Below are 27,646 nucleotides of genomic sequence, written 5' to 3'. Positions count from 1 at the left end.
CATAAAGATGTCTAAGATATAAGTTTGTTTTTAAGTCTTTGAAGAGTAATAGCAAGAAGAGACATAAACAAATGAGTGCTTTAGAATATTTCTAATGATAAAATAAATTATACACAATGTGTAAAAGAAACCCCTGAGGCATGGATCCAAAGAGTAAAGTTTAATGTTTTGAAGGTTAAATTCATGTGTCAACTTGGCTAGGTTGTGGTGTCCAGTTGTTTAGTCAAGCAAGCGCTGGCCTGATTGTTGTGAGGATATTTTGTGGATGTAAATTATCAATAAGTTGATTGTATCTGTGGCTGATTACATTCACAATCAAAAAAAGGGTTTGCCTTCAACAACAAGGGAAAAGTCTCATCCAATCAACTGAAGTCCTTAAAATGAGAACTGATGATTTTAACAGTAGAAGGAAGAATTTCCATCTCTACTTCAGCCAGCCAGCTTCTCCTGGAGAATTCATCGAAAACCTTCATCACAGATACCAGCTTGTGTCCTGCCCTGCCCTATGGAATTCAGACTTGTCCAACCCACCCCCTACAGTCCCAATAACTAATTCTTATAATAAATATCATAATATTTACATTGCATGCATATTTACATTACATTGCATCCTACTACATTATTGAATAGGGATTAAAAGAAATGATTGGTCCTGCAAGATTGGATCAGGATTAAAACATGGCTTTTTCTAGGGTACTTAAAGTCTTCCAAACTGGCACACCAAGGTCCTGGGAAAAAGCATTAGAAAATCCTCTTTAGAAAACAATAAATCAGTGCTATTAATGTATATATTTTTCAAACTACCTATTCAACAGGTAATAAAAAACATCTAGACCCAAAGTAAGCAAGCTCTACTAGGTGAGAACCAGTAGAAAACACAAACAAAAGAAACAGACTCTGGATTTTGTATACTGGAATTATCAGACACCAACTATGAAACAACTATGGTTGATACTGAGGAAATAAAGATCAGGTATAAAGCTTGGGTATTTTCCCAAATAACTGGAAACTATAAAAAGTGATTTACCATAATTAAAAATGTAGATTATAGAACAAAATTCACCAATTGAAATAACAAAATGAATGAGTTTTATAGTAGATAAGACAGAGCTGAGGTGAAGATTAATGAAATAAATGACGGAAAAGAAGAAATTAACTACAATGAAGTTCAGAAAGGCCGAATTATAGAAAATAGTGAAGAGAGGTAAGAGATATAGAGGATACAATGAGAAGGGCTGCTGTAAGTTCAAACTGGAGTCCCGAAAGGAAAGAAGAGAGAGAATGGGGCATATAGAATATCTAAAGCCATTATGGCTGAGAATTTTCTGCAACTGATGGAAAAACACATTCAAAACTCCCAAAAAACTCTAAGCATAAAAAGTAGAAGAAAATACACACTTAGACACATCAGCATGAAAGCTCAGAAAATCAAAGAAAAAGAAAACAATTTGAATCTTAAATGAAAGCAGAGGAAAAGTCAAAGAGGAAGGGAAAATTTAAGAAAACAACAACAAAAACCAGAAGGGCAAATAGTTTGGTAAATCTGTGTAAATATTGGCTGAAAAAACCATAATAAAAGCCTTATGAGTTTAATACTATTTGCAATATATTGTATACAGCAATGTATAATTATATAATATGTATATAATAAAACAGTCACATATTTAATTAATATTATAAATGTATATTAGCAATATATATTTAACAATACAATTATATATGCCATTAAAATATATATAACAGTTATCATACAAGAATGGAGAGGTGATAAATGATATTAAAGCGTTCCCAAGCCCCTAATTTATGCATATGGAGTGAGAAGAAAAATATCATTTATTGTTCAGTTTTGATGAATCAATAATACATTTTGTAATTTTCACAAAATAACAGAAAAAGTATACACTTCTCCAAAACAGTAGAGTGGAAAAATAGAATAATAAAACAATTATTGATCAGTCCAAAAGAAGGTGAGAGAGTTGAAAAACAGGAACATTGAATGAACAGGGCAAATTGAACTTGAAAAGATGGTACATTTAAACAAATTTATTTTTACTTTACTTGAATTGAGATAGACAAAATCCTTCAGTTAAACATCAAATAAACCTGATGTTTATTTGAGACACATTTAAATATTAAGAATACAGAAGGGTTGAAAACCATTACTAGACATAAAGAGAGCTTACAAAGTGATAGATCAATTCACCAGAGAAATAAAGCAATTCTACATTGTATGCACCTAATGGCATGGCCTTTAAACCATACAAAAAACATGACATAACTATAAAGAGAAATGGAAAATTTGTAGTTAGTACCAGATGTTAAAGTTTTTCTCTCAGTAATTGATAGGACATGAAAAACCTAGTAAAATTGCAAAAGATTTGAACAACAAACATAGCAACTTGATCTATTATATGCATAAATACATAAGATAAACAGTGTATAATACAAAATACACAACATATAATATATAATATATGAATGTAATAGAATACGTAACATATAATAATAACAATAAATATTAATCTTTATATATATTATACAGTAACATTATTTCTATATATTACATTAGTATATAGTCTCTAATTATGCATAATTATATAATGCTTAGAATATGATATATATAATATATAATATTTAATGTTATTCAAATATAAATATACATAATTTAAAATCAACTTTGCTAATTTTATTAGTTTACTCATGTCTATGTGAAATAGATCAAGCTTACTAATATATGTACACACATGTATGAGTATTTCCATAGGTTTCTTAATTTTGTAAGAACATTGTCTTTTTCATGATGCTATGCTTCATCAAAATTTGTTTGTATTACCTCATAAAACAAATAATTTAATCATCAAAGCTGCATTTAAACAGAATTTATAATAGCAGTCACATAGTGTCAGCTCACTCTCCTGTGATATAATCTTCCAAAAGCTTTACTCCAATTTCTTGAATTGGAAAAGGAAATCAGATCACTATTAGAATGAAATGATTTTCTCTTTCAAGTTTCTAAAAATGCTATGTAGAAAGTGGCATCATTTAACAGCTTGCAAAGTTCTGTTGCTGCTAATAAAGCCAATACCTTCACAGCTATTGCTTCACTTTTTGTATGTGCACAAAAAATCCTGGAATCAAAAATGAATGAAATTAATTTAGAACAGACATTTGCACTAAATGAAAAGACATGCTTCACAGAGCCTTGTGTAAATGTATTTTCTGTTATCTTTTGACTCAGTCTCTAGTTACTTTTGAGATTGATGTGGATAATCCTTCAGCAAATTTGTATCTTCTGGTTTTCATGTATTCATGTAATGTGTAATAGTCTTCCTAGTGCGTACTTGGTAAATGTTGACAAATATTTGTATGCAAGTTGCTCAGTCATCATTAACTCTCTTCGAGATATATAGTACTTATTTTTTCATTAAACTCATAGTCGCATTCTTCTGAGCTCATTCCTCAGAACCAATGATAAACTGGAAATTGAAGAAAAATAATACAACAAGTAGTCACATATTTCCACTGAAAATAATAGTAAAGCCACTGTAACTATGTGTTTAGACTACTTTCTGCATGCAGGACAGCTCATCGTCTATTTTCCACATGTATTTCATGTACACCTTACCTGTAATTTCCCAGCTTTTCCACTGACTGTGCTGATTGGCTTCCTGTGGCTTCATTACAAGCACAGGCATGGCCCAATTATTGTTGGATGAGACAGCTGTCAAGGGAAGTGGTCTTCTTGTTTAAGTGCAATTGTTTTATCAGTGAAAGGAAAGAATTACTTCAGTTGTGCATGAGAAAGCCTTCAAAAAAAGAGAAAGGGGTTGTGGTGTATTGAAGCTTTATCTACTCCAGAAAAACATGTTCTTAAAGTTAATGCATTCCTGTGGGTGTGAACCCATTGTACCTAGGTTCTTTTGGTGTGGCTACTTCAGTTAAAGTGTAACCCTCCTCAATCAGGATGAGTCTTAATCTTATTAATGGAGTCCTTTATAAGAGAACGAAACTCATGGAGAGAAAGCCAAGGAAGCAAGAGGATGAAAGCAACAAAACCTGGAAGAGAAAGGAGAGACCAACAGATGCTGCCATGTAACAGCAAAGCCAAGGATCTTGGTAGCTGGTCTTTGGGAAAAAAGTATTGCCCTGCTGATGTCTTGATTTGGACATTTTCCAGCCTTTAAAACCTTGAGCAAATAAGTTCTCATTATCTAAGCCAACCCTCTTTCATGGTATTTGCTTGGACAGGCTAGGAAATAAAAACAGGGGTTAATGCTAGCTGTCTTTTATTTTTAGCCCTGTGGTAAAGTTTATGGCACATAAACTTTATGACACACAATAAGATGTGACCATGGTAGAAGTTGGAAATACTCAATGAAGTTCTACCAAATCCATTAGAAACCATGTGCTTAAGGTATTTATTAGACATTTTTTTATCAAATGAAATAAATTACATTCCATTCCAACTTTGTTTTGCTGTTCTTTTTTTTCCTTCTTAGTATCAAGATTGATCAAAGTAAATAGATAAAGCATGAATAACAAGACATTACTATATTTATATATTCTGTAGCATCATAAAACATAATAGGATATTATGAACACTTCTATGACAAAAATCTGAAAACTTAAATGAAATGGGCACATTCCTAGAAAACTAAAATTTACCAAATCTGACAGAAAAAGAAACAAAAAAATAAGAATTTTCATAAAACTCTTATAAATTTGAAAAAATAATGAAAGAACTTTGCCTAGAGAAAATATCAGGCACAGATGCTTTATTATTGAATTCTATAAAACTCTGGGAGGCAAATAGCTCCAATTTTCCACAAACTTTTCCAGAGAATTGAAAGAATATTCTCAATTCATTTTATGAGGTTAACATGATTTTAATAACAAATCCCAAGAAGGATATGGTGAGAAAATAAAAGTGTAAGCAAATATCTCTGTACACATACATGAAAATATCCTAAACCAAATAGTTAGGCTAATCCAACAATAAACAAAAGGGATAATGTTTGAGTTTGCCACAGTTATCATAATAAATATCACACACTAGCTTAAACCACAGGAATTTATTGTCTCACAATTTTAGAGGTAAGAAGTCCCAATTCAAGGCATTGGCACAGACGAACATTTTTCAGTCTGTAGTGTTCTGATGTTGGATTTCTGGCAATTCTCCATCACACGGAGAGCTCTCTTTCTGTCTCTGTCTTTGGTTTCTGCTTTCATGTACAATTCCTTTTAGCTGGTAAGGATTTAAGACATACTGAATTGAGGCCTACCTAATTCAATCTGGCCTCATCCAAATAGAATCTTTGAAGGTCCTATTTACAAATGAATGCACATCCATAAGACTAGGGGTTAGCACCTCCACATGACTTTGTGGGGTCATGAGTTGGCCCACCACAGATGGTGTATTAAGACCAAGTTGAGTTTTATTCTGGGAACACCAAATTGATATAGAAAACTATTGTAATTTGCTTCATGAATGTGCTGCCATTGTGTGGTATCTGCTATAGCAGCTTGGCCAACTAATTCAACAGGGTTCCTTGCTATCATTATCTCTATCAAAAATTTTCCAGGTTTTAGTCATTTCAATAAGGCAAAAACAAAAACAAATGAAACACAAGGGTTGGAAAATAAAGACTAAAATTTTTGTTATTCTTGTAAGATGTGGTTATGTAGGTAGAAAATCTAAAACAATATACAGATAAACAATTAGAATTAATAACATGCTTTACATAAGTAACTGTACAAAGCCAATATACAAAAATAATTGTTGTCCATACTAGCAACAAGCAGAAATTGAAATTTAAATGACACTATTTGCAACAGGATTGAGATATCAAGTACCTAGAAACAAATCTACAGAAAATTATAAGACTTTGTTTAAATAAATTTAAAAGACTTAAGTAAATGGAAAGATATAAAATGGTCATGGATTCGAAGACTCAAATTTGTCAAAATGTCACTTTTCCTTAAATTGATCCCTTAATTGATTACACTGATCCATTGGACTTCCAAAGTTCTAGCAAGTCATTATCATTATTATTTTTTTGTGGAATGTGAAAAGCTAACTCTAAGATTCATATGGGAATACAAAGTTTAAAGAGTAGCCAAGTTACTATAAATCTGCATTAATTTATACTATATGCCATTAGCACAAGGATTGATAGAACAATGAACAAAATAGAGTATTCAGAAATAGACCAGGCATATATGGACACTTGCATTTTGACAAAGTGGTGATGGGGATGAAGACAGTACTTTAAGTAAATGCTGCTGAGAGTTGGATATCCTTACTGTAGGAAATGATATTGGATCCTTATATCACCCCTAACACAAAAGTTATTTCCAGGTAGATAATAGACTTACATATAAACACCAAAACAATAAAACTTATACTAGATAATAAGGAAATATCTTTGTGATCTCAGGTAGAAAATGAATTATTAAAAATAACACTAAAAGCACTAACTAAAAGGAAAAGATTAATAAGTTTATTTCATTATAATTAAGAAGTTATTCTTATTGACATATGCCATTAAGATACTGAAAAAGCAATGACCAGGTGGGAAAATATGTTTCCAACAATTTTAATCAATATATTCAGTATATATAAATAATTCTCACAAAAATCTCTTAAAATTCTCTCAAAAATTCCTAAATTTTTAAAGGAAATTTCTCCAGTAGAAAAATGAGCAAGAGATTTTATAGACGGGAAATCCAAATATCCAATGTACATTTAAAAAAGGCTTCATTTTTTTTCCTCAAGATGTTTTTAGCAATTCGGGGCAACCTGCCCTTCCAGATAAATTTGCTTATTGGTTTTTTCTTATGTCATTGGTAACAGAGTCCAGCAGGAGTTAGAAACAGGGTAAGATAATGGGTAATTGGAGCTGAAGGGATGCAGACTGTGCAACAGGACTAGATACAAAAACTCAAAAATGGACAACACAATAATACCTAAGTGTAAAGTAATCATGTTAAAACACTGAATGAAGCTGCATCTGAGCTATAGGTTTTTTTTGTTTTGTTTTTTTTTTTTTTTTACTATTATTATTACTTCTATTTCTTTTCTCTATATTAAAATTCTATATCTTTTTCTGTTGTGTTGCTAGTTCCTCTAAACCGATGCAAATGTACTAAGAAACGATGATCATGCATCTATGTGATGATGTTAAGAATTACTGATTGCATATGTAGAATGGTATGATTTCTAAATGTTGGGTTAATTTCTTTTTTTTCCGTTAATTAATAAAAAAAAAAAAAGACTTCAACCTCATTGAGAATCAAGAAAAGCATATCAAAACCTCAATGAAAAACCACTGCACTAGATCAGAGAAAGTTTAAAAGACTGACAATATCAAGACCAGAAAGTAGAACAATAAAAGGTTTGCAAAAACTTGTGGCAGTGTACATTGATGAAAACCATTTTGAAATGTTTTGGCAGTATCTAGTAAAGCACAAATAAGCATTACCAGAAATTCCTCTCTTAGATATCTACCTTATTATTGAAATATATACTTATACCTACTATAGTATACTTGAAAGTGGAGTGAATGTGCAAGGTTGTTCACAACTGTCTCAGATGGGATTGTCTTAGTTTGCCAGAGTTGCTATAACAAGCGCTACCCAATGGGTTGTTTAAACAGTAAGAACTTATTGACTCACAGTTTGGAGGCAAGAAATGAAAAAGCAAGATGTTGGTGGGGACATGCTTTCTCCTGGAGTTGGTAAAATTCTGGTGATGGCAGTCTTCTGTCACATTGTGATGTCCTTGGTATCTCCTGGCTTTCTCTGACTTCTGGCTTCTGGTTCCTTCTGACCGATTGCATTTGAATTGCTTCTCTTTCGAAGGCCTCTAGTCGTATGGATTAAGATCACCCTGATTTAAGTTGCCCACACCTTAATTAATAATAACATCTTCACAATGTTCTATTGACAAATGGGTTCACGCCCACAGAAACATGGATTTAGATTTGAATACCTCTTTTCTGGTGTACACGATCCAATCCGCACCAGCGATCCTGCCCAAATGTCCACTGACAGTAAAATGAATAGATAAGTTGTTGTAATGGAATAACACCCAACAATGAAAAATAACAAACCTTCAGAAGCATCCTTTTGAACAAGAGAAGTAAAATTAGGTAAAACTAAATCATATTGATTAGTACCATCTACTTATGTGGTAAAACTACAGAGCAAAGCAAAACATACAATCGCAATCAGGATAATGGTGGCTTCTAGGAGAAAGGAATTTGAGATCAGGAGTTTTTTTTTTTTTTTTTTTTTTGCATGGGCAGGAACCGCAGGTGAGAATTCTCCCTGCTGAGCCACCGTGGCCCACCCAGGTCAGGAGATTTTTTAGAATTTCAGAACATAGTGGGAAGCTTTCTGTGATACTGATGCTGTTCAAAATTTTGACTTTTGTGGGTGTTAACACGGGATTTACCTTGTTATTATTTGTCAAACTATGCCCTTTATTATAATTTGTCAATCTAGAAAGGCACATTTTATACACTTTTCTACATATTTCACAGTTTAAACGTGTTTAAATAAATGCGGGACACAGAGGGAACTTGATAAAAGGAGAAGGTAAAAAATATTTCTTAAAGGAAGATTCCTTTGAACTGAGATTTGAAGGGCTGAAGATGGCCTCAAGGGGTAGGAGAGTCACCTCACTAACCACAGTCCCAAATATTACTCAGCTGTAAAAGGGAATGAAGTGATGATTCATGTGACAACATGGATGAACCCTGAAGGCATCATGTTGAGTAAAATAAGCCAGACACAAAAGGACAAATATTGTAGGATCCCACTGATATGAAATCATTAGAATAAGCAAACTCGTAGAAGCAGAATCTGGCATACAGGTTTCCAGGAACTGGAGTAAGAATAGTAAATGGGAAGTTAAGGCTCAAAATGCACAGGGCTCCTATTTGGAATGATGGAAATATTTTGGTAATGGAGGGTGGTGATGGCAGCACAACATTGTGAATGTAATTAACAGCCCTGAAATATATCTCTGAATGTGATTTAAAAGGGAATATGTCAGGTGGTTTATATGGTAATAGGATAAAAGTTTTTTAAAAATCCATGGAACTGCACAACACAAACAGTGAACCCTAAGTTAAACCATGGACCATAGTTAATATTGCAATAATAAAAATGTGCTTTCATCACTCATAACAAATGTTCAACACTAATGCTTGATGTTAATAATAAGGTTGTATATGGGAATCCTGCAGGATTATTCTGCAAATGTACAACTTCTCTAATAAAAAAAAAAGGTTTACTTGTTTGTTAGACTATTCAGACCCTGAGGATTGTTTCAGCTTGGGTATTCCGGAGGCTGCAAGTGGGGGGTGAAAGAATGCTGGTGATGAACATACTGGCCAAAAAACTCAACCAATTTAAGGGTGCATTAGCATCAGACAAAGTGTAATTAAATGCTGTCCTTAGAAATAAGATTTGGTTCCATGACATCCTGGATCATTCATTCATTCACTAATCCATTCATTCAACAAAGATTTTCTGAGCATCCATTCTGTGCCATACACTATTCCAGGTTCTGGGGACACAATGGTATTTAAGACTATTGGAGTTTCTTTACTGTGATCAGTATGGGTTTATTTAAGGCTTCTACCTACTTTCCAGTTAGATTGAGTGATTGGGGTCCTAAAGCCACTATGGAGTACATTTGCTTCTTGATCTGCTCTGAAATAGCCCCAATCATATGTATTCTCTGACGTAAGGTTAATTAAACTATATGGGTTTTCCTCAGTACAGAGCACGCTTTGTGCTGCTTCACGTTACCCCAGATTTCCATACTTAGGGCTCAGGTGAACTTGGCCAATTCTTTTTGTTTGAGGAAATAAGACAGTACTTGCCTAGGTATATACTTGAGTGTCTCCACCATTTCATATTCCTTCAGCTCTCAATTTTACCTTCTGCAGAGCTCTTTTGAAACGAAGTGTTAAGAAGAGAGTGCATTTAAATACAATAGTGTATTATAAAATGAAACTAAGTCCCAAGATGATCTCTGAAATAACGGTTTGAAAACTGTAGACTTAGGGTTGTTTTTCACTCTAGAAGTTGGAAAGTACTTGAGTTGTTTGTTTGCCAGATAAATTTTATCTCCTAATAGCATAAAATTTGTTGTGTGGTGAATTTCATTGGGTACACCCGAGGAAAGCCCTAGGATAGAAAATGATTGAATATAATTTTTATTTTTTGATTTTTAATATTGATAATGAATGATATTTCTTTATCTTGTATTTCAATGATATATACAAATTCATTGATTTTTGTTTTGGTAACTTTGCCTTTTAGCTGACAAAAAAGTGCCATGACCATACATTCTTATCCAGTTGACCTTTCCAGCATGTGATTGCCAAACAACGGATTCCTTCAAAATTTCACGAGATGTTTGTTTCCTAAAGTTTACAAATGCTTTCATTTTACAAGCCCATATAAATGAACTATAAATGGTAATTTCTGAATTATTTATCCTGCTATGTCTGTTTTCTCTTAGCATCCTCTTACAACAAGATATTTTTCTAAAACCACTTCTAAGAGACTATAAACATACAAGCTAATCCACCAAATATTTGCTGAGCACAGCTATTATCTACATCTTGTGCTTTGTTTCAAGCAAAAGACAAAAAAGAAAAACAAGAAGAAGCAACACTTGCCCCCAGGATCTAATGATTAGTTGGGGGGTTTTAGAGATATAGATTGTCAATGACAATGCAGTATGATAAATATAAGAGAAGTTAGAATAGAGTGTTAGGTAAACACATAGAAAGAAGAATACTTTGATCTGGTAAGCAAAAGTGAAGGTGATTCTAGGAGAAAGTGAACCTTAATGTAGGTATAGGATTTGCTCATTAAAATAAATGGATAGGAAGGACAGGGGCCCAGGCTGAGGGAGCATAAGCCTTAATGCATGAGGGCAAGAGTGTGGTGAGGTTGGGAATGCAAGTAGTTTAGTGTGGCTGGACAGTGAACTGTGAAGTAGGATATAAAGAATGAGACAGAAAAGGCTGGTAGAATCCAGGCAATTCAAGTACTTAAGGGCCTTATAGATTATCAGTCTGAGGAAAGTTAAACTTTCCTGAAGGCAATGGGGAGCCTTTGAAGAATTTAAAGTAGAGGAGTGAAGAAAGAATTGCATTTTATACTGATCTTTCTGGTGGTAATTTGGAGAATGGATTGTATGGGGAAACCTGATGTTTTGCAGATGAAAAACATCAGAGGCAAAGTTAAAGAACACAACTGAAGAAATTAAATAACTCAGAACTAAAGAATTAATTTGGTTCCAAGTGTTTACGTAATTCATATTATCCTACCGAAAACTTTCAGATTATTACCATTTAAATTTGCCTGGCTAATCTTAGACCCATATAAATGTAATAGATGATTTAATTGTGCTTATATGAGTGAAACAATATTCATTTCTTCATCAAACAGGAAAAACATTTTCAATGAAAAATCTATAATGCTTTAACAGTGATGTGAGATATAATGAGAACGATGCAACGTCTGGAGAAGCCTGATAAATTTATATCAATAAGCAAAAGTGAGTTCTTACAGCTGAACATTGTTTTAACAGCTGCCAATATTCAGCAACTAGTAATTTGTTCAATATTTGTCCAAGAGATGGGTTAAAGGCAGTTTTGCAGATCATGGCAAGCATCCAATCAGTATTTCAGCTGGACAACACTATCATTTGATAATGTCATTGGTTCAGTTAGGATTGATGTAGAGAGAGTGAAAAGTTAAGTGAGCCTTCAGAACATTCTATGAATTAAAAAAGGGGTTTAAGGAAAAACTCAAGGAGAATAGTTTGTGTATTTTCTAAGTTTCAGATATATTGGTATATTGAAAATGGGAGGACTGCATTAAAGGGAATGCAGAACAGACCTCACATAACAAATTCTGATCTTTTTCCTAACTTGAGAACTGTATTAGTTTTCAAGCTGCTAGAATATAATATACCAGAGCTGGAACAGCTTTTGGAATGGGTAATTTAATAAGTTAAAGTTTATAGTTGTAAGCTTACAGAAATGTGCAAACTAAGGCATCCAGAGACAGATACCTTAATTCAAGAGAGGCCAATGAGTCAGGAACACCTCTGTCAGCTGGGTAGTCATGTGGCTGCATCTGCTGGTCTCTTGCTCCTGGGCTCTGTTGCTTTCAGCTTCTGTTCCTATGGGGGTTCCTCATTTTGCTTCTCCAGGGCTGGCTTTCATCTCTTGGCTTCCCTTACCTCTTTACAGGTTCTGACTTGCTTAATATCTCATGGTGATGTCTGCTGGGCTCCAAGCATCTCCAGATTTCTGTGTCTCTGTTCTCTGCTTGTCAGATATCCTCTGAAATTTTGGTTAGTTATCTCATTTCTAGCTCTCTCCAAAATGTTTCCTCTTTTAAACCAACCTACCTGGAATGGGTAGAGACTCATCTCCATGGAACTGATCAAAAAGATCCCACCCAGCAACACTGAGTGAAGGTTAAAGGACATGGTTTTTCTGGTGTACATAATAGCTTCAAACTGGTAAAAGAACCATTTATACAAAATTTTATGAAGGTTGCTCAGGTTGAGAGACTTAAAAGCATGGATGTTTTGAATGAGAGACACACTAATATGATATTTCTCATTATATTTCATAGAAAATATCAGCATTATCTATGAAGGCATAGAGAACAAGAATCTGTGAATAAGCCCTATGTTGCCCTATTCACCTAGTTAAATCTGGAAGGAACCAAATGTTTGATTTTATTTTGAATGAACATTTGACATTGCTATCAGATAGAATGACAAGCTAGAACTCTGTACAAAGTCACATTGTAATCAAGCTATTCTAATTGAAAACTTTAGCTTTCAACAGTTATTCTTGTCTTCAAGTTTATTAGTAAACATTATCTAATAAAGTACCCTATTTTATAGGAAAGTTTAAGCAAAAGGGAAATTGGGGAAATGAGTAAGCAATGAATAGGATCTGAAATAAAATGCTGCCTCGTAATAGCCAGAGTAATTATGTTCCTCCCCAGAACAAGTCCTTGATATTAATTTTGTCTGTATAAAGGGCATCTTTGGTGATTCAGAGGAGGTGCAGAGGCATTTCTTTGTGCTTTTCATTTCCCACATAAACCACTACAGTGAGAATGATTAAAAATATATAGTTGGGTGTTTAAAGACTAGATAATTTTTCCCCACTACTGTTCAAAGGATGATTAACAAAAGGGCTGATATAATGGCTCTTATCACTTTTGGCAGTTTACCCTAAGGACAGCTTTAGCCATACTCTACCTGATTGGCCTTTTCTGATAAAGAGACAGACTAGTCCTTGATTATAGTGCTTTCTCCCTGAGTTTACACATCCATGAAAGTACTTAGTTTTTAAGTGGTTTCCATTTTAACCCAAAGAATCAGATGATGCCACACAGACAGAAATCAAGATTCTGTTTGTGTGCTTTGAAAAGCGTGCATGTATTTAGTAATAGAAATAGGTACTAAGTTAGATACTAGTCACTTATTGCTGTGTAAAAATTACCCCAAAACTTAGCACCTTAAAACAAAAAACCTTGGTCGTCATGTTTATTATCTCACACTTTCTGTGTGTCAGGGATCTGAGTGTCACTTAGCTGGGTACCTCTGGCTCAGGGTCTCTCATATGGCTGAAATCAAAATGGCAGCCTAGGCTGTAGTTATCTCAAGCCTCATACTGAGGACAATCATTTCCCAAGCTCACTTACATGGTTGTTAGCCAGACTGAGTTCCTAGTGGGTTGCTGGACTGAGGGTCTGAGTTCCTGGACATATGGGACCTTCCATAGGGTAGCTCATGACATGGCCCCTGGATTTCTTTACAATGAGTGAAGGAGAGAGGGCAGCCCAAAAGGGAAAGCACCATCTCTTTGTAATCTAATCTCAGAACTGACACTCCATCGCATTTGCTGCGTTCTGTTAGTTAGAATCAAGTCAATAGGTCTCAAGGGAAGGGGACTAAACAAGGGTGAGAATATTAGGAGGTGGGAATTTTGGGGAGCCATCTTGGAGGCTGCTTATCACAAACCGGAAGACCTGGGAGGTATGACTCGTCCTTTAAGTCCTGCTTCGTTCAGCGTCAAATTCCTACAACCAAGATTCTTGATGTTCCTCAGTGGAATTCCTGCCTTAACTTTTCAATATTTAAAAAATAGGAGGATTTTTTTTTTCTGGAATGGTTAGTATTTCCTCCTTAAAGCTGTTAGCAGTGACCTAAAATTAGACTTGTGGGATGATCTCAGAGAAGAACATACCAGCTGCAGCCTACATTTCCTTGAAAGCAATTTTGAGGATTTAGAAATCCTTTAGAACTAACTTAGAATGTCTATACATTCATTATCAATTGTAAATGTAGGGGACATAGAATGTGGATAAGATTCCCGGTCAGTGGATTTGGAAATTTGAACCTCTGGTATTGTAAGACTTTCAGGCAAAACTCATCCTCCTTCAGCCACACACATTGCTCTTCAAACCTACCTTATGGGACGTTGGCACATGAAGAGAAAAAAACAAAACAAAACGTGGACTTGCTACCATCTAGGCTGTTAAAACTTTCTGATAAATACCAGGTTGCAGTGACTTGTGAACATTTCCCTCATTAGGTTTAGATTATTAATTGCTGCCACTTATTCTGAAAGAGGAGCAGTGCATCAGAAAGGAGCGTGTCACATACATTTTGTAAATAAAAACATGTCTGCTGCATCTGCTCTGAGACTCAATGCTCAATTTCAGACTGACAAGTTCGTGGTATATTTTAAATTAGTCTACTCTGTTATGAATAAAGCAAGACCAACAGCTTAATGAGCTCAGCACTTATCAAGCTCCAAGCACTGCCAAGCACTCTCTCTGCCGAGCTTGGAGAAGGTAAAGTTGAGTTGTACACATTCTTGCCCTTGTGGGGTTATCAGTCTGTTGGGAGGAACGAACAGGTGAACCAATAATAACAATAGAATGTGGTAAGTGATGTGATCGTGCTACATATTGAGTTCAGAGAGGGCATTGAGAAGAGCGTTACGCACTCCACCTGGGGATTTGTGTTCAATATCACCCCTTAGAATAGAAAGCTCAGAATGTGTGCTGTGTTGCTCAGGAGAAGTATGTATGCTTGCAGGTAGTATAATGTTTTCTCAGCTGCTCTATCTGCAGGGCAGAAGAAGAATTATGTCACCATTGAATTTCCAAGTTTAAAAAATTAATGACTTAAGTTTTGTCTTTGTGGAAGACAGAAAAGAGTATAATTTCACCAAGATAATTCTGTCTTTGATACCAATTTCTAAATGGCAATGGCAAATTGACTTTCCTAATGAACTATTAACCTGGAACTCCTTTCACCAGGAGAAGACTTAGTTACATCTCTGAAGGTGATCCTAAAAGAGAAGAAGGTATGTACTAGGGATACTTTTTGCTTAGCTTCACACAATGTGATATCAACTTCCTCATAATTTAATGCATTCATTTGCATCTTTAAAGTTTGATTTGACTTCCATGAAAATCTAAGCTATGCTAGATTTGTAGAAATAGCAAAAGATATGCTTGTAGCTCAAGGATAAAAGTTTTATCTTTCTCCATATTTTCTATTTATTTCTTCATATAATTTTATACTTCATGATAGTAGAAAGCAAAAGAGAGGAGGAAGGTAGATTTTTAAAGGAAGCTAGAAAGGATTGAATAAAGGAAACTTTGGGGAGATTTAGTATGTAGAAGAATATGAAATGCCTAGAAACAAAAAAGAAAACTACGAAGTACTGTGATGGCTTTAGGTAATCCAAAGTTGTTCATCTAAAAATGTTTACAGATATTTTGAATGGAAGTCAGCAATTTGATTCAAAACTCTGGATATGAGAGTGAAATTCTATCTTATCACAATGCTAAATGTTAACTTGGTAGCTTGAAATTCAGCCCAACTTTTTCTTTATGTAAGTCTAATATACCATCAGCTCAATCTTATTAATATGTATATTTAATCAAATCAAATCAATAATTACCTATTGAAAAACTGCTTGCAAGGGAAGATGCATTTTGTACATAGAGATAAATAAAACTCAATCCTTTTTCTAAGAAGCCTAGTTGTAGAGATAACCTAAATCCATATGAAAAGACAACAGTGTAGGCTATCATCAACTATTATAAGTCCTTATAGTAGTTCAGAGTAAAAGCTACTATAAATATTTTGCATGCTAGAGGTTTAATGTAGGGATTTAGAAGTTTACACAAATGGAAATTCTTGGGGAATGAACATAAGGGTTACTGCCACTGACTTTTAGGAAACACTAAGGATAGATATTTTAGTTTTCCTTGGACATTCAAGCAAATTTCATACAATGGAATGCAATATATCAGAAATGGTTTGACTTTTTCAACAGAGGTTTATTAGATTACAAATTTATAGCTCTAAAGCCTTGAGAATGTCCAAATTAAGGCATCAAGAGGAAGATGCGTTCTTGGAGGAAAGGCTGCTAGCCTCCAGGGTTCCTCTGTCACATGGGAAGGCATGTGGTGAGATCTGTTGGTCCTTCTTTCCTGGGTTGATTTTAATGGCTCTCTCTCTCCTCCAGAGGCTTTTCTCTGGTTTACATCTCTTAGCTTCTTTCAGCTCTCTGAGATTCATCTTGTTTTCATCTCTCATAGAGGACTCCAGCAAGGGTATTAAGACCCAACTTGAATGAGCTGGGTCACATCTTCATAGAAACAACCCAATCAAAATGTCCCACAACAACAGGTCTGCCCCCACAGGGACTGATTAAAAGATCATGGTCTTTTATGGGGTTGTAACAGCTTATTACTAGCACAAATGGGTTGGCTTAAACAATGGGGGTTGATTAGCTCACAGTTCTGAGGCTAAGAAAAAGCCCAAATTAAGATGTCATCAAGGTGGTGTTTTCTTCTCCAGGACTGATACTCTGGGGCTGGCTGCTGTTGATCTTTGATCCTGGGTTTCTCTCTCACATGGCAATGTGCATAGTGGCCTCTCCTGGCTTTTCCTTCCTCTTCCACATTCAACTGACCTTCAGCTCCTTGATTCCAATGGCTTTCTTTCTCTCTGAAAAATCTCAGAATATCATTCTGCTTGTAAAGGCCTCCAGGATTTGGACCCACCCTGACTGAAGTGGGCCAAACCTTAACTGAAGTAACCTTATCAAAAGGTCATACTTAAAATGGATTGGATTATGTTTAGTAACATGGATTTCTGAGGTTTAGAGCTCCAAATCATCATAGTCTGCCCTCTGGTCCCCAGAAAGACATGTTGTTTCTACATGCTAAAAGCACTAATTCCATCATTATTATCCCAAAGGCCTTAACAGTGCTACTTTTCAGTACAAAGTCTCATCAAAATCATTTAAAGGTGTGGTCTGTCCTGGGGTACAATTCCCCATTCTGTAGACCTGAGAAACCTAAAGAATAAGTTGTTGCTTCCAATATACAATGGAGGGATAATCCTCTTCCATTAGGAATAAATTGAAAGAAAAATGAACTTCACAGTTTCCAAACTATTCTGAAAGCTAGTGGGGCACACTCCAGTAGATTTCAAAGTCTAACAGTCATCAGTGGAATTTTCCAAATCACTATAGGACAAATAGCAGAGAAGCTACTGCCAGTGATCTCAGTTGTCTGCCACACTAAAGTGGCTGATTCTCAGGAAAATAATTTCTACTGGGGAATTTTCAGTCTGGTGGGGGAAATAATCAGAATGAACCAATATTTAAAATACAATGTGATAAGCAAAGTGATAGAGTTATATTCAGAGTGCAAAAGGGTTACAGAGAAGGGTATGTCATTGACAAAACCTCACATTTGCAACCTGAGAGTACCCACTTCCACTTTTCTATCTGCAGGTGTTACAGGAAAATAATGGTTTGCCTGCTCCTGTCCTCCAGTCCATGAATAAAGTCTCTTTTTTGGTATGATACAATGGAGCCTTGCTGACAAGAGTCCAGGAAGTGTAGTTTCCAGGATTTCATCTCCTTGTATATAGACAAGGGATTGGATGGGCAGCAGTGATTTTGAGATCAACAGCAAAACAATATAGTAGAGAGAGATATAATGTAAGACTTGTGAGAGGTTTGATTTGGATAAAGAGGAAGAGGGAATGCATGTATTCTAGGTGGCGCTAGGGCTTGGATTAGCTCAAAATGTGTTCAGGGCATAGTGATTATAGCAATTTGGTTAGAGTGATGGGGGAAGTCAGTGAAAAATAAGATTATAATGAGCTTTTTATAATCTGATCTATGGGTCAGATCATAGAAAGCTCAATGTTAGACCAATGTTGGAGATTTGGGATAATTCTTAGGTCAGTGGCTTCCAGCTTGTGGACCTGAGACTTCTGAGGAAATGGGAGTTACTATTTTAGGGGCCTTTGGATCTATATGCATACCACTCAGAGGCTGGAGATGGAATAAATGTGTACCTATATGAATTGTTTAGAATTGTCAGGAGATGATGTGATTTAGTAAAATATAAATAAATTAATGCAAATTTATTATAGAATTTTTCTCGTACAGTTTTTTTCAATTAAAGTTTTCTAATAGTAAAACCTCTATCAATTTGTGGTCTGTGCAGAATTGTAAATATTGCTTACGGGTTCTTATATTTAAGAAGCTCAGGATCACTACTCTGAACAAAAGGACAAAGTGAAAACAATGCTTTAGGGAAATTGATCTGATGGTGGCTGTGGTGATTTGAAGCTGTATGTACTCCAGAAAAACATGTTCTTAAATTTAATCCATTCCTGTGGATGTAAATCCATCATAAGCAGGACCTTTTGATAAGCCTACTTCACTTAAGGTGTGACCCATCTCCATTAGGAAGGGTCTTAATCCTATTACTGGAGTCCTTTAGAAGTGGGATGAAATTCAGACAGAGAGAGAGAGATGGGCCTTGTCATGCAATGGAAGAAGAAAGGATCCCTGGCAGCCAGTCCCAGAATGCCGCAGTCTTTGGAGAGAAATCATTGCCTTGATGATACCTGGAGTTGAACATTTTTTGGGCCTCACAACCATGAGCAAATAAATTCCCATTGTTAAGCTGACCCATTTCATGGTATTTTCATGGCGTTTGTTTGGGCAGCTTAGGAAACTAAAGTAGTAGCCTGTAGACTTAATAGTAGAGGCTAAACTGTTAAAGAACCACTTGTGGAAATTAAGTTTGAGACAATCAGTAAGCTGAGAATAAGCTATTCCTAAACCAGGATTGCGGTGTTGGGTACAAATATAGAATAGTCTGTCAGTTGTCAATTTATTGCTTTTCTGCTCTTGATTCATACTTCAAACCCTGCTTTGCAATGCTACAGCTGTGTCCTGTTTGCTAGCTGGCATGAGGTTAGGCTTTATCAATGAAGAGTGCTGAAGGGACACCAGAAAAGAAAGGAGCTTATCTCAGTGGCCCCAGTGTGTTCTTTCCTTCCTCCTGGTTATTGTAGCACGTATGGCTTCTCCAAGATCTGATATCTGTAATTTCTCTGGCACCTGGACCTGCAGTATGTATGGCTTCTTCAGCTAGCAGCTTTTCCCAACATCCTTTTGATGGCTTTGTAGCAGAGCCACCAGTGAGGCAACAGCCTATGGACAGCTTCCCCTGGCACCCCATAAGGCGCGTTTCCAGCAAGTTCCATTAGTACAGCACCTCAGCAACTTCTCTGCCAGCTTGTAAGCCACAGCCATATCCTTTCCAGTGATGTCTGGCTCTCAGCCCTATTGGGCGAGAACTTGAGGTTTCTGGTTCTGCCCTAAGGAGTGGCTGATCCTTTTACTTGCTCTTCCTATATTCATTTGGGTTCTTTTTGGTACTTACTAGCCAATTGCCTGTTAAAGTTAACAAATATTTATGTTAAATGCTCCCTATTCAAATTCCTATATGGTTTTCATCTTCTGATCAGGCCCCAGCTTATATAAATGGTATCCAGTTTTTATTTGAAGATATCAAAGGTCTTGTGTTATAGTCCAAGTAAGTCATGTTATTAGTCTTATTTTTCTTGCTGCTGGGGAACAGTGAAAGAAAAATTTTGTACACTTTTTGATGACTTCAAAAAATAGTGGAATTCTTGAAGAAGCTCTTTTTAAGAAAGTAGAAAGCAAATAGATTAATATTGTTTTTGAAATATTTTCTGTGGTTGATAACCAGGTGTTAGAGATTTTATTTATTGGCACTTCCAGTCATTCATTCTTGTCTTCTCTGTCATGAAGTGGCACTTTTTATGTTATTACTGAAATCTATGTGGGATTATGACACTTGGGGTTTCATCATTAAAACATGTGTCTATCCTCTTACCTCAGGAAGTTCAGCAGCAAAGTGTCAGGTGTGTATTTTCATATGCTTGATGACATTTATTTAGATTCTAAGGTCTTGGGAGGCAAGGGTCTCTCAGCTTAACCCATATTCTTCAAAGAATTGCACTTACACATGTTCTTTTTTTTGAAAAATATTATATGGCTGAGGTTTAGAAAGACTAACAATACGCTTTGGGATGTATTGCAAATATTAGTAAGTTAAGGTGTGTGCATATGCTGGATGGGAACTGGGAAGGGAAAATGTGTTTTCTTTTCTTGTTACTTTAATGATTAAATATAGCTCAGATTACAAATTAGCAATTAGCACCATACACATTTATTAAGAAATAAAATTATAATTATATAATTATAAAGTTATACCTATGTTTTTACGCGGCTGAAGGTATTATAGATTGTTAAATATATAGTTAACTGCTGTTTATTTTTTGCCAAGGCACCTTTCTATGCCCATAGAATTGAAAAGTGTTTTTTCTGCCTTTTAAAGGACTGTATACCAATTTCAGAGCTCTGGAAAGTATAAGGAATGCTCAAGTCAGATCTCCAAGGGCAATTGTCATCATAAAATTCAAGGACTCCTTACCTTGATTTGTTGGAGCTGAACAAAAAGTTGTGATGTTTCCCAGCATGTTTGCTAGATGGCACTAGAGTTCATATCTCTTATCTTACCTCTCCATGCACCACCTTCTGTCTAAATATATTTGGAGAGCAGCCACTTAATCTTTAAAGAGCCATTATTGTTAGATTTTAAAACTTACAACCTTAAAATGATAATTTTTAAGTATCTACAGATTGTTACTTTGTCTAAGGTCATTTAAGACCAGTCATTTTCCTCTAGTCCTTACGTGAAAAGATCTGACAGCACTAAAAGAAAAGTGTTTTCTTTGAATATTCATGTTTGGAGAATAGAAGACTAAACATGTCCAGAAGGAGCTTTAACAGAAAAAAACTCTTGGTGAAAATTGAGCTTTCAATATGTCTCTATACTTGGAAATTGAATAGTTACATACTAATTTCAAGCTTAGGAAACATCTTTGCATCAATTGCTTTAGTGCATTAGTTGAAGGGCTGCTGTGATGAGTATATGTATATAAAGGGTTTCTATTGACTAACAGTGGGATTTGAAAAAAAGTTACCTACAAGATATAGTTTTACTTAATTTTAATTAACAAGCAAATGCCATGTTTTTGAAGTGTAATATCTTGCATTTGATTAGTTCTTTATTTGTTTCAGTTAAAAAACATATTGCAAGTAGTGCAGCTATACAAATATACATATATATACACACACATACATAAAAGTACTTTTCATTATATCTTCCACCTTCCTTCATTTTCTGACTATATAGATGTAATAGCTCTTAAAGGGTTTATGTCTATTCCTCAGTAAATGTTTCTATATATAAACACATAAATATACATTTATATATTAGAAGATTATCTCTCCATCTCTTTTTCTGTCATCTTCTGATTTGTTTATAAATACAAGAATTATCTTTATATATCCAACTGTTCCATGATCTAATTACATTAGAAAAGCAGCTTAGAGATCAAGAAAATAGTTGAAAGTACACATACATGCACGCACACACACACTCAAACCTTCAAATACTCAGTCTTCTTCTGAGTTTTAATGACATAAATGGAAAAATCATACATATGTATACTGTTCTGCATAGTGCCTTTTTCACTCAACAAGTTATCATGGAAATCTTTTTATAGTACACATACATCTACTCATAAAATTTATATGCACGTTCAATAAAATACTAAACCAAATCCAACAGCACATTACAAGATTATATACCATAATTAAAGTGTGGTTCAATATAAGAAAATTATTTAACGTGATAAGCAAGATTAATAGAATGTAGGAAAAAACACACACTCATCTCAATTGATGCAGAAAAAATATTTGATAAAATCTAGCACATCTTCCCAATAGAAACACTCAGAAAACTAGAAATAGAAGGAAACTTCCTCAACCTGCTAAAGGGCGTATATAAAAAACCCACCGCTAACATCATACTCAACAGTGAAAGGCTGAAAGCTTTGTCCCTGAGACTAGGAACAAGGGTGCCCAGGGTCACCACTGTTAATTCAACTTTGTACTGGAATTTCTAGCTGCAGAATTAGTCAAGAAAAAGAAATCAAACACCCAAATTGGAAAGGATGAGTAAAGCTTTCATTATTTACAGATGACTCTCCATATAGAAAATCCTGGAAAATCCACAATAAAGCTGCTAGAGCTAATAGATGAAGTCACTGAAGTGGCAAGATACAAGATCAACATGCAAAAATCATTAGTGTTTTTATACCCTAGTAGTGAACAATTTGAAAAGTAAAGCAAGAAAAAAAATCGACTTACAATAACAACTAAAAGAACAAAATATCTAGGAACAAATTTAATCCAGAACGTAAAACACTTGTACTCAGAAAAGTACAAAATATTCCTGAAAGAAAACAAAGAGGACCCAAATAAATGGAAGGATATCTCATGTTCTGTAGATTGGAAGACTAAATATTGTTGAGATGGCAATTATATCTAAAGCAATTCACAGATTCAATGCAATCCCAATAAAAATTCCAGTAGCCTTCTTTGGAGAAATGGTGAAGTCAGTTATCACATTTATACCCCCCCCCCATTTAAAACTGATTATATAGCTACAGTGGTCAAAACAGCATGGTAATGGCACAACAATAGATATATAGACCAACAGATTCAAACTGAAGTTCAGAAATAGACCCTCACGTCTATGGCCAATTGGTTTCTGACAAGGGTGCTAAGTACTCAATTGGGAAAGAATAGATTCTTCAATAAATGGTACTTAGAAACTAGATATTCATACATAAAAGATGTATTGTAATCTTTTATTGTACACTGTACATTTTAATATGTTAACTCTGGGATTTAGTCCCTGAGCTGTCCATTCCTTAATTTGAAGAGTAATTGAATGAAAAACAAATCAAATTTGTGTCCAGCTAGTGATATGAGAAAGAGTTCCTTGAGTACCAGGATTTAACACTAACAAACCAAGGCAAAAATCACCTTTCACTGTTTGCAAATTGGCCCGGCATTGATTGGTGCTCTCTTTCTGAGTTTAGTCTTCCTATCAAAAGAAGATCAATCTGAGTGAAAGTGATGTGCAGGGTCCTTTCAATCTTTTCTGAGCCTGCCTCTTGTTTGGAACCTATGCTTGCTTGTTGCCTTTGTAATTCCCTCCTTTATAGGGAATATACTCTATTCTCCATAAAATAGACTTTTCCCTTTCTCCTACAGGTCTTAAAGCCAATAACCCTTTGCCTGAGTTGGCTTTGACTTAATTGCTTCTTACACTTCCTTGACTGTCTGCAAGGTGCTTCTACCTGAAGGGTAAACCTCAGGAGGTGTTGCAATTTGCAAAAGCTGCCATAATACGATATACCAGATATGGAAGGGCTTTTAAAAAGGGAATTGATTAAGTTGCAAATTTACAATTCTGAAGTTGTTAAAACGTCTAAATTAAGTCACCGTTGAGGTTACCTTCACTCAAGGAAGACTGATGCCTCAAAACACCTCTGTCAGTTGGGAAGGCACCTCGCTGGCATCTGCCTATCCCTTGCTCCTGGACTCCATTACTTTCAGTCTTTGTTTTCTATAGGTGTTTCTCACTTGGCTTCTCCAGGGCTGAGTTTTATCTCTTGGCTTTCCTTGACTCTCTCCAGGTTTTGGCATTCTTAGAATCTCATAGGAAGGTACATGATGACATCTGCTGGGCCCAGCATGTCCAGACATCTGGATCTCATGTTGGCTCTATCAACTCTTGCTTCTGAGGTTTCTCCAAAATGTTTTCCCTTTTAAAGACTCCAGTAAACTAATCAAGACTCACCTTAAAAGAGCAGAGTCACAGCTCTATCTAATCAAAAGACCACAGCCACAGTTGAATGAGTTATATCTCATGGAAATGATCTAATCAAAGGGTTCCATCCTAAACAATATTGTAAGAGGATTAAAAGAACCTGGCTTTTCTGGGGTACGTAACAACTTCCAACCAGTACAGAAGGTGAGCAGAGATGAGTATCCTGTCTCAGTCCTTTAGCTGTCACCAGATAGATTTGCACCACACATTTGAGTGCTGCAACAAAGGCAAATACTAACTAAAAGAATGTGATCAGAGTTTGTATTCCAGTCATAACGCACAAGCCAAGACAGCCCAAGTTAAATGAATAGAAAAGATCCCATCTAAAAACCAAGAGCAAAACCAGATATGGAGGTACTAATCAAATTACCTACATTCATGATTTCTTTGTTTGTATCCAAGATGTTCTTATTAAGGTAAAAGATCTGGAGAGATCTGTAGGGGTATAAGTACAACACTGCCCCCACTAACACAGCACATATTCCACCTCCAGGGGCTGATATTTAGACCATATTGAATCACCACCTCTCTAATAACCTCTCCTGAAAGTTCTACAACTTCTATGACATTGTCCTGTTCTCCTGCTATACTTTGAACCATCACATGTAAGATTATCCACTTTTTAAAAAAATATTTTTATTAAGAAATCTTTACAAACATACAGTCCAAACGTGGTATATAATCAGTGGTTCATAATATCATCACATAGTTGTGTATTTATCACCATGGTCATTTTTAAACATTTGCATTACTCCAGAAAAAGAAATACAAGCAAAAAGAAAAAACTCATACATCCCAAAACCTTTAGCCTTCCCTCTTATTAACCACTAGTGTTTCAATCTACCCAAATTTTCCCCTTTATCCCCCCTATTATTTAATTAAGGATTATCTACTTTGGGGGGTTTCTTTTAAGTCATAAATTGAAGAAGCTTGGGAGTAGAAGAAAGCTGTCTAAAATTCCCTTTCAATGGTTAATAATTGAATGCCAATTGAGACTTAGTTTTTATCCTTCTTTAATAAATTTATCTAAATACCCCTTTTGTCTGTGAAGAGGAAATGATAGGCTAAACTGGACTGTGGGTAATTTCAGGGACTATCCTGAAGTTATTCTTCAGTCTACCAAGAAAACAGATCTCTAAAATTTTGGAGGTATAGTCAATAAGTTTCTGTGATACCAATCTAATACTAGTAATTAAAAACCAACCAATGAGCGGCAGACTTCTCACCTGCCATGCCAGAGGCCTGGGTTCAATTCCTGGAGCCAGCCCATGCCAAAAAAAACCCCAAAAAACAGAACAACTAATGATCTGCTATTTGCCAAAATACCCTATGGAGCTGTCACATGACTAGATGTTTTAATTCTACTCATTAAGAATGGTCCTGTGCCAGGTGACAAAATTTGTACAGAGATCACCAGAGAGATGTAAACAAAAGGGCATAGGGTAGTCGTAAGTGGCGCATCTTCCCTATAAGATCTATAAAAGAGAGACAGCTTGAATATACACCATCTATAGTCTAGCTCTTTTCCAAGCTCTAATTCACTGAAAGTTCTGTGGCGAAGCTTATCTCCTACTATTAAAGTTCTCCAATTGTAGTTTCTATGGGGAAAGAAGCCTACCTTTGGGGGTATAATAGGATACAGGGTATTAAATTTCTCACTGTCAGACCTGTCATGTCTTTTTGCCATCTAACAACGTGCTTTGGAGGTTGAGTCCTAATTCTCAAGAAACCAGCTAGAACTGGTATCAAAGAAAGCTTAGTGCCATCCAAAGTAAATTGAGCACAATATAATGGCTCTAGGGAGTCACTCTTTGGGCATCGAACAGTTTTTTCAACACTGTGTGTGAAATCTTAGGGTTTCTGTGGCTGTTTTTACCATCCTACACTTTTTGTGGGCCAAGCTTATAGTTTTTTAAGTTTTACAATCCCCTAGAAACTTAGTAGGCTTCTGATATATTTACTTCCAGTCAATTCCTAGTGCTGGTAACCACACTCAGAGTCCTTTCCTAGACATAAATCCAAGCTCCCTATAATTCTTTGCTTCTAATGTGTGGGCTTCGGAGCATTAGATGCTTTGAAACAGCCACGTCCCATCATAATTCAATAAATAAACTTCCACCCAAAAGAATAAGAAACTCTGACACATAAGCATTGGAAAGACCACCCTCAGAAACTCTACTGACAATAAAACTGCATCATCCAGAGTATCAAACTGGATCAATCATATCTCCAGATGATAATGTCTATTCTTCGCCTCAGGCTGAGGAATCTCATCTTTACGGCAACTATCACATTAAGTGTGTGACTTGCAATTCAATTCAATTCAAGCTATTTTTTTTGATTGCCTTGAGATGGCTTTGATTAAATTGGTAGAGAAGTAGGAATAGCCATTAGAAGCAAAGAATTATAGGGAGCTTGGATTTATGTCTAAGAAAGGAATCTGAGTGTGGTTACCAGCACTAGGAATTGACTGGAAGTAAATATATCAGAAGCCTACAAAAAGGGGGGCTGTTCTCTATTGCTGTGTAACAATGTTACTATAAAGGCAGTGGCTTAAAACAACACGCATTTACTGTCTCATACTTTCTGGGTCAGGAGTCAGCATGGCTCACCTGGACCCTCTCCTTCAAGGTTTCATAAGGTTGTCATCAAGTTGTGGACTTGTTTGACCAGCAGGTTGTTTTTGAGATGTTTTTTAGGTCTTAAAGATCAGCATTGTAACTTTACCATTTTTTTTTTGGTGACAGTTGGGCTATGTATCCCTTCTTTCTTATACCATGTCTAATTTCAAACTTATTGTTAGTCACAACTTGAACAAGGATAAAGTCTGCTCTTCATATTACTCAGGCTCCCACGGTAACCAGGTTCCTTGTCTTTTATTTTTAGAAGGAAGCTTATGGGTTTCCTTATTAAGGTTCCTCATGGGATGGAGTTTGGGGGTGGTAACTTGGCATTCCTCCACCTTGGTTGTCTGATAGATGATAAATCTACTGGTGACTGTGTTCCTCTCTTAATGTTAATGGAAACCAACTCAGTTTGCAAATAACCTCCATTGCTGAGGTTGAGGGAAGATTACTGCTCCAGCAGATTTTTTTATACTTTTACTCTTTTGTCCCTTGGTTTTTGACTCCCTTCCCCTTCTGCAGTCAATCGTCTTTTTTATCTAGTTCCTCAGAGAGGGAAAGACTGAATATTTCTGTCTTAGAACAAAAATTGTGTTTAATAGCTGCAGAATTAAAGCATTTGTTTCTGGTTCTGCAGTGAACGATTCAAGACTAGATGTACGAAATGGGAGGTGGAGGTGGGGGAGAGGGCAAGCAGCTCTAGAAGAAACATACACCTTAACACTTTGGATAGACTACTAGTATTTTCTCTTTCCCTACCACACTCTGCCCTCTTTCTTTGCTGAGCATGT

This window comes from Tamandua tetradactyla, chromosome 11 (genome assembly GCF_023851605.1).
Source record: "Tamandua tetradactyla isolate mTamTet1 chromosome 11, mTamTet1.pri, whole genome shotgun sequence".
Lineage (NCBI taxonomy): Eukaryota > Metazoa > Chordata > Mammalia > Pilosa > Myrmecophagidae > Tamandua > Tamandua tetradactyla.
Note: the sequence above shows the minus strand (reverse complement) of the source record.